The 7,554-nt window shown below is 52.1% G+C and overlaps 1 long non-coding RNA gene across 2 annotated transcripts; it reads left to right on the plus strand.

Annotated features, from left to right (window-relative positions):
* Positions 1-2,209: 2,209 nt before the first annotated feature.
* On the plus strand, positions 2,210-7,195 carry LOC139045451 (uncharacterized). Of its 2 annotated transcripts, none has more exons than XR_011503777.1 (3): positions 2,210-2,345; positions 3,904-4,024; positions 4,118-7,195. It is a non-coding gene; the product is annotated as an uncharacterized lncRNA (long non-coding RNA). The 2 variants fall into 2 exon arrangements; XR_011503778.1 differs by lacking the exon at positions 2,210-2,345 and adding an exon at positions 3,062-3,419.
* Positions 7,196-7,554: the final 359 nt, after the last annotated feature.

A 7,554-nucleotide genomic window follows, 5' to 3' on the forward strand; every position in this document is an offset into this window, starting at 1 on the left:
TTCATATTTACTATTCTTCATTGTTACCTTATCTATATTTTTATTGTGGTAAAATACACATGCCTATTATTTTTAATACGAAAGGTGTTCCGTCTTGTAAGTTTTCCCACACAACTTCCAAATATGGACGGAGCTGCAGGCCCAGCTGAAATGCTAACCCTCCACGCGCCCCCATCTGGGGCATCTGGAAGAGTCTGAGTGCGGAGCGAGGCAGCCCTGGGTTCAAATCTCACCTCTGTCACTTACCTCTGAGGCGGTGGGCAAGCCCTTCCTCTCCCTGGGTGTCAGTTTCCCCCTCCTTAAAATGGGAGGCGCATTACAGAATGTACACTTCTCCATAGGCCTGAGGGGTGATTATTCCTGTTGAAGGGAGTTGGGGCTCTGCTGACATTAATAAGCAAAGCTTCACATGCCCAGCCCGGGCCAGGCTCCCTACCGCGGGACGCCCGGGCCAGACTCATCTCCTGCCCTTTTCTAAGCAAACTGCTTGCCGTGGGGAGGAGAGGTGCAGAGGGCGTCCACCAGTGTAACACTCCCCGTCTCTCTGCCCGTCCCTGCCTCCTTCCCGAGCTGATGGGCCGGCTTGGGGAAGGGACTGAGCATGCTTAGCTGGGCTTCCTCTGGGCCTCACTATGTCAACCTGCAGAGGGGCTGCGCTCTCATGGTCTTGGTGGGCTGGCCCTGACCCTCTGAGGAGGCCTGTCACTGTCAACTCAGGGGTGGGGTATTCGCAAGCCCACTTGGCTGTAGGTCTAAAGCCACCTCCTCCAGGCAGCCTTCTCTGCTAGTCACATCACTTCACTGCTTCCCCATCTCGCCTGAGCATAAGCCAGATTCCTTGTGATAACCCACAGAAGTCTCGCCATTCAAGCCCCTGTCCCTTCTGGCCTCATCCAACCTTATACCAACTTTTTCCCCTCCTCTCATTTGACTCCAATTACCCTGGCCATGCTGATTCTGGACTACCCAGCCATGCTTCTGCCTCAGGGCCCTTGCACATGCTGTCCCGATCCCCTGAAATGTTCTGCCCCAGATGAACGCATGGCCTTACTTACTTGCTTCAGGTCTTAACTCAAGCATCACCTTCTTTGCTTTTTAAAATCAGAACGCCTCCCACAACCCTCAGTACTTCATAATTCCCTTTCCCGGCTGAATTTTTCTCCTTAGCGTTTAGTGCTAACACACTATTTATTTACTTACCTTGTTCATTGTGTCTCCCTCGCTAGAATGACCGCTCCGGGCGACCCCGGCTATGCTCGGTTCCAAGGGGGCACAGTGTAGCGAGTACTCAAGAGTTTGGGTTCTGCACCCAGGACGCCTGAGCTTAAATTCTGATTGGGGCACCCTCTTAGCTGTATCTCTTCACCTCTCTGTGCCTCAGTGTCCTCATCTATAAGGTGAGGAGATTGAGCTCGCCTGCCTTTTAGAGTTATCGTGGGGACGGGGGGATCATGTGGGTACAGGGCGCAGCGCAGTTCTGGCATCAAGTAGGTGCCATCAGGGTCAGCCGACGTTTATCAGCTTTGTGGCTTGGGGAGGTGACCACCTGCCCTGCCCGCTCCTCAGGGTGGTTGTGCAGGGACCCTAGGGAGGCAGGGGAGGTGGCCCTGCTTGTGGACTCGATGCCCAGGATGGATCAGAGGAGCTGGGGGCCGCAGGCCTGAGCCTCCTTCAGGGACCTCAAAGGGAGGTGGCAGGGGGCTGGGGGCAGTGTGACAGTCTATCAGGGCGCACTTCAGCAGCAGCGGAAACAGGGCTGCTGTTACGTGACCCCAGGCACCCGGGGGCTTCTGAAGGTAGGGACCCGTGCTCAGTTAGACCCACCGTCCGGCTGGTGACCTGGCCTCTTCCCTCCCCACAGCCCGAGTCACAGATGCACAAGATGGGGAAGTGGCCGCGTCACCCTCACCTGCCCCGTAGACAAAGGAGAACTGTGGGCTTGGGCTCCAGAGGGAGTAGTCTGGGGAGAAGTGGGGTCAGGGGGTGGTCTCTGGGACACCGACCAGAGTGACAAGGATGTGCTTGTGCCTTCCTCTGTCAGGTTTGTGTGAGAGAATTTGTGAGAACATGGGTACACATGCGTGTCTGTGTGCGCGTGCAAGTGTTAGAACGTCTGCTGCCAACCATTCATACACGCATGCGCGCGCACACACACACCACCCAGAGGCTGGCTGCCAGCACGCGCTAGGGCATCTATTCCCTTCACATGCTTGCTCTCAGGCTCGGGCTGGAAATGTCAGCGCTGTGCTGGGTGCCCGCCCCACGCTGGGCAGGGAAAACTTCGTTGCCTCAAAGATCTTGCTCTGAAAGGCATGGACGATGCAGGCCAGGAGTCCTGGCAGAAGGTGAGGGGGGCTCAGTCCAGGGGCAGGGGGTCCAGGCCTGGCCGGGGCTGCAAGTCCACTCCCTAGGGTGCAGAGGGGCAGCACTCACACAAATGAGAAAGATTGCTGATTGCTGACATTGTTTACATGTGCTGGTGCCCCAGACACCTCATGGGCATCACTTCATTTTTCAGATGAAGACAGTGAGCCTCAGAGAGGTTCAGAAAGTTGCCTGAGATTGCACAGCAGGAAAATGGCAGAGGAGGCAGCTGAGGCTCAGCGATAATAAGTGGCTTTCCGTGAGTCACCCAACATGTTAAGGGCAGAGCTGAGATTTGATCTTGGTCCCTCTGATTCCAAAGCCTGTCCCCTAACCCCCGCCACACTCCCCAAGCTCTCAGGTGAGCCAGACATACGGGAGATGTGCAGAGAGGGGGACTTTGGGTGGCCAGAAGAGGGAGGGGCTGATTCTGCTTGGAAGGGTCAGCAGGTAAAAAGTGAGGCACAAGTGACAGCTGGGAGCTCTCCAGGGAGACAGGGTCGGGGAGGGCATTCCACGAGAGAGACTAGCAAGAGCAAAGGCACGGAGGCGTGAAATAGGGTGCCACGTTCCTGTAGTTTATGGTTGCCCCATTGAGCAGCAAGACAACCTCCCCTTCTCCCTCCCCCACCCCTATCCTCACTCAGAAAGCCCGATTGTCCCCTCTTCCCTCCGCCCCCCCTCCCGTTAGGCTCCTGGGATCTGGACAAGAAAGGAGCTTGTCTTTCCTGGCTCTGCTGGAGTCCTGCCGCTGAGGTTTGGTTACCATGGTGACGGGCTCCATGGAAACGCGCAGCTGGCCTTTTCCAGGATGGGCCTGGACCCCAGACCACCTGCTGCTTTGTTGCTTCCCCTGGTCTCAGCACCCCGAGAAGATGCCTGGGTGGTCACTCTGCCGCCTGGTCCTCACCCCTCCACCTTGGCAGGGACAGGAGAGTCCCCAAGGTCGGTGAGGTGGTACTTCCAACATGAAGTGTCCATTGGGAGGCTCCAGGATCCCACATTAAACTCAGAATATGAAGACCCCAATTCTCTTATATTTAGGCAGATTGGGGGTAAGTCTTTATGCGGGCACTGCTTGGTGTCTCGTCATTCTGTCCCTGCGTCCTGGTCTGCCCCCTCCCAGGGCTGCCTTCTCTTCATTCAGTTTCTCCCCTGGTCCTGCTGGCCTCTGAGTTCTGCTCTATTCAGCCAACCATCTATACACTGTGGCGCCCATGTACACCTGTTTTGGAGAATTGACAGACTATGAGACCTGCCATTGGGCCAACCTGGGAGGGGACCCTAACACTACACTCATTAGCCATGCGACCTTGAACAATTCACTCCTTCTTTCTGAGCCTTGGACTCCCCATCTCTGAATACGTGCATTATAGGGCTGCTTATTCAGCCAACAAACGTGTTGGAAAATATCTGCATTTATTGAGCACTTATTTATTGCACTCTAATGCATTTATTGTGCTAAGAACTACACTTGCATCATCTTATTTGCTCCTCACGACAACTCTGTGAGACCAGAGTCTTATTCCCAATTTATAGCTGAAGACACTGAGGCCAGGAAGGTGCAGGACCCTGTCCACGGTTATGCGGCAAGCAGGTGGCAGAGCAGGAAGAACGCAGATTCACCTGACGCTGAACGACGTAACCACTTTATGATTTGGTCAGTTAAAATTTTTTTTTTTTTTGGGCAGGGAAAGATTCACCCTGAGCTAACTGTTGCCAATCTTCCTCTTTTTTTTTTTTCTCCCCGAAGCCCCAGGGCCTGGTTGTCCATCCTAGTCGTCAGTCATTCTACTTCTTCTACGTGAGCTGCTGGCACAGCATGGCTACTGACAGATGGGCAGTGTGGTTCCTCGACTGGGAAGTGAACCTGGGCCGCCATGGTGGAGTGTGCAGAACTTTAACTGCTGGGCCATCAGGGCTGGCTCCATTGCTTAATTTTTATTGAGCATCTGCCATGTGATTTTTCTGCCCTATGGAGCATCTACTGGGGGAGATGGAAAAAATGGGGAAATCATAGCATACAAACTGTTCTAAGTAGTACATTGAGATAGAGGATAACAAGGGGATGCTCTTTAGAGGGGGTGAATGGTCAGGCAAGATTTCTCGGAGTAAGTGACACACAAGGATGAGAGATCTGAATGGTGAGAAGAGTCAGCTGTGAGAGGGAAGAGAGACCCAGGCAGGGGGAATAGCAGGGACGAAGGCCTGGAGGTGGGAATGGGTTTGGTGTGTCCTTGGGGCTGGAAAGGGTCAGAGGAGCTTGGAGGTGGTGAGCAAGGAGGAGGAAGGCGCAGGATGAACTGGAGAAGCAGGCGGGGGCTGGATCACGCAGAGCCTCATGGGCTGGGATGCACAGAGTGGTTTATTCTAAGAACAGTGGAAACCACCAGAAGGTTCCAAGCAGGAGAGTGAGTTGACCTGATTTATGTAAGGAGCAGCTCCCCCTGGCTGCTGTGTGGGGGTGGGTAGGAGAGGGGCAAGCAAGGAGGCCAGGAGGATGTTGTAGTCATCCAGGTGGGAGATGGTGGTACCTGGGCTGCACGATGGAGAGGGAGGGCGCTGCTGGGTCTGACATAGTCTGGATGTGGACCAGACAGAACTTGCTGATGGACTGTAAGCAGGGGATGAGGAAGAGGAAAGGATAAAGGATAGCTCCCTAATGTCTGCCTCGAGTGTCAGTGGATGACGATGTTGCTTACTGAGATGATGAAGACCCAGAGTGGTGCTGGGGGGTGATGCTGGACAACCGGCTTTTGCAGGGAGAAAACCCAGAGCTTATTCTGGAATGTGCTCCGTTAGAGACACCTGGGAGCCACGCGAGTGGAGATCCTCAGATCTGGAGTTCAGGGGAGAAGTCTGGGTTGCAGATATAAATTTGGGAGTTGATAGTGTAGACATGGTATTTAAAGCCATGGGGCTTGATGAGATCAAGGAAAGAGAAAGTGTAGACAGAGATGGGAGGGCAAGACAAGAGGGGAGAAGAGAAAGAGGAGTAGAGAAGAGGGGGGAGAGATGACGAGAAAGGAGAAGAGAGGAAAAGAGGGAAAGAGCGGGCAGGGAGGAGGGCTGCCAGAGGCCGGAGTGCACCTGTGCGTTTCTGCAGCAAAGCTTCACCGGTGCATCGGTGTCAGCCACTGAGGGCAGGTGGTGGCCCCACACACCCTGAGTCCAGGGGCACTCAGCCTCGGGGGTGGGGTAACAGCAGGGAAACTGGCCACCGGAACTCATGTGATCGTCTGGCCAGGGGTGAGAAGAGGTGCTGTGAGGGGCCCTGGGAGGGACTCAGGGTGCGGGAGGGAACATGGAGGCTGTCCTTCGGGAAGAGGGAGGGAGGAGAGGGCAGAAGCAGCTGGTACTCCCTGCAGCTTCTTCCCTGTTCCCAGTCCCCGTCCTGGGGGCGGCCCTTGGCTTCCTGGAGACAGCTGGGGGCCACGGGAAGTTTTAGTTTGGCTGCCTGACCTTGCAGCCACACAGCACATGTGTGTGCATGGGATGCATGTTGGTGGGCACATGTGTGGCTTCAGAAAACGGCTGGGACAGCATGCAGCCTTGAAGGCCTGACATGGAAACACTATGACCTGTGGGCCTGGGTGGGAATGACCAGCGCCTCTAAGCCTCAGGGTCTCACCTGGAAAAGGTGACAATAAAGTGTGGAAATGCTTTGCCGGCTCCCAGGCTCTGCCCAAAGGTGAGGAATTCTTAGTGCTGTCCAGGCTACAAAACTCTGTGGGAGGCGTGCCCCCTGTTTTGTTGAGGGAGAGACACACACAGAATGAGACAGAAAGAGACAAGAAAAGAGAGAAAGACTGTAAACAAGACAGAGTAGGGAGACAGAGAGACGCAGGAGACAGAGAGACGCAGGAGACAGAGAGACGCAGGAGACAGAGTGAGACAGAGGGCGGGAGAGAGAGAGAGACAGAGAGACGCAAAAGAGAGAGAGCAAGAGAGAGAGATTTGGGAGGGAGAGAGAGAAAGAGAGAGAGGCAGAGACCAAGATAGAGATACAGGAGAGATAGAGAGACAGACAGACGGAGAGACGTGCTGGATTCCACAGTAAGAGGCAGTACATCTGGGCGGTAAAACTAGGAGCGATTTTGATTTTCATCCTTCCGCTCATATTCTTTTCTGATTTCGCTCCATGTTTACTTAAATAATTACCTTTTTAAAGACATGGTTTCTGGATGTAAATTGGATTTTAAAAAGTATCTGCAATTTGGAAATAAATTATGAAAATCTTTACAATTTGCATAAAAATTGACCCAGAAATTTCACTCCTTAGAATTCAGTCAAAGGAAATAATCATGGTTGGGCCAGTGATTTAATTATGAGGATGATTTTGAAGGATTGTTCATAACAGCCAAACTTCCCGCCAAAACTCCAAAACAAAACCCACACCACAAACAAAACCCCTCTACCTTCAATGTACAAAAATAGGTGAATAATTAAAGGTGCTCCATTCATAGGCTGGATTTCCATGTAGCGTTTAAATGATGTTGCAGAAGGCAACTCATTGGTGTGGATCTTCAGGACGTATATTATGTAAATGAAAAAACGAGTTTCCAAGAGGTATAATATAACTCAATCTTGTTAGGAAAAAATACGTCTGTACGTATGCATAGAGAAATATCTGGAATGTTTATCACCCAGGTGATAACGGTGATGTGTGACAATACAAAAGGATTAAAGTTATTTAAAAGCTTGTCTGTCCATTAGGGGTTCTTCCACATAGGAGGTGGCCCTCCTGTCTGGCTCTGTCCTCACAGGAGATGGTGAGCAGCTGCTCAGTCTACCGTGTGACAACCCAGTAGGATTTTGATGGTTATAATTAAATCACACGTCATCCATGTCAGTTCACACGGACTCATCGCAGTTTTTTTTTTTTTAACTTTGCCACAAAGGCTATATGGCACCCATTCAAAAAATAATAATTTGTTGCATTTTTTACAGACCGTGACAGTTTCTTTCCCTTGATAGTTGCAAATCAAGGTCTACATAGCTTTTTAGATCTTAACTCTGGGGTTCTGTTCATTGGAACCCGGTGAACGCTCTAACAGGTGTATCGAGCCAGCCTTCTCCAGGTGGGGTAACTAAGAGGGGGTATACACCTTGAGATCTGGTCCCTTTGTTTTTTACAGGTTATCATTGTAACACCTTACAGAAATTATAGATTTTATTGATTTTTTATAC

This window comes from Equus asinus, chromosome 5 (assembly GCF_041296235.1).
Source record: "Equus asinus isolate D_3611 breed Donkey chromosome 5, EquAss-T2T_v2, whole genome shotgun sequence".
Taxonomy (NCBI): domain Eukaryota; kingdom Metazoa; phylum Chordata; class Mammalia; order Perissodactyla; family Equidae; genus Equus; species Equus asinus.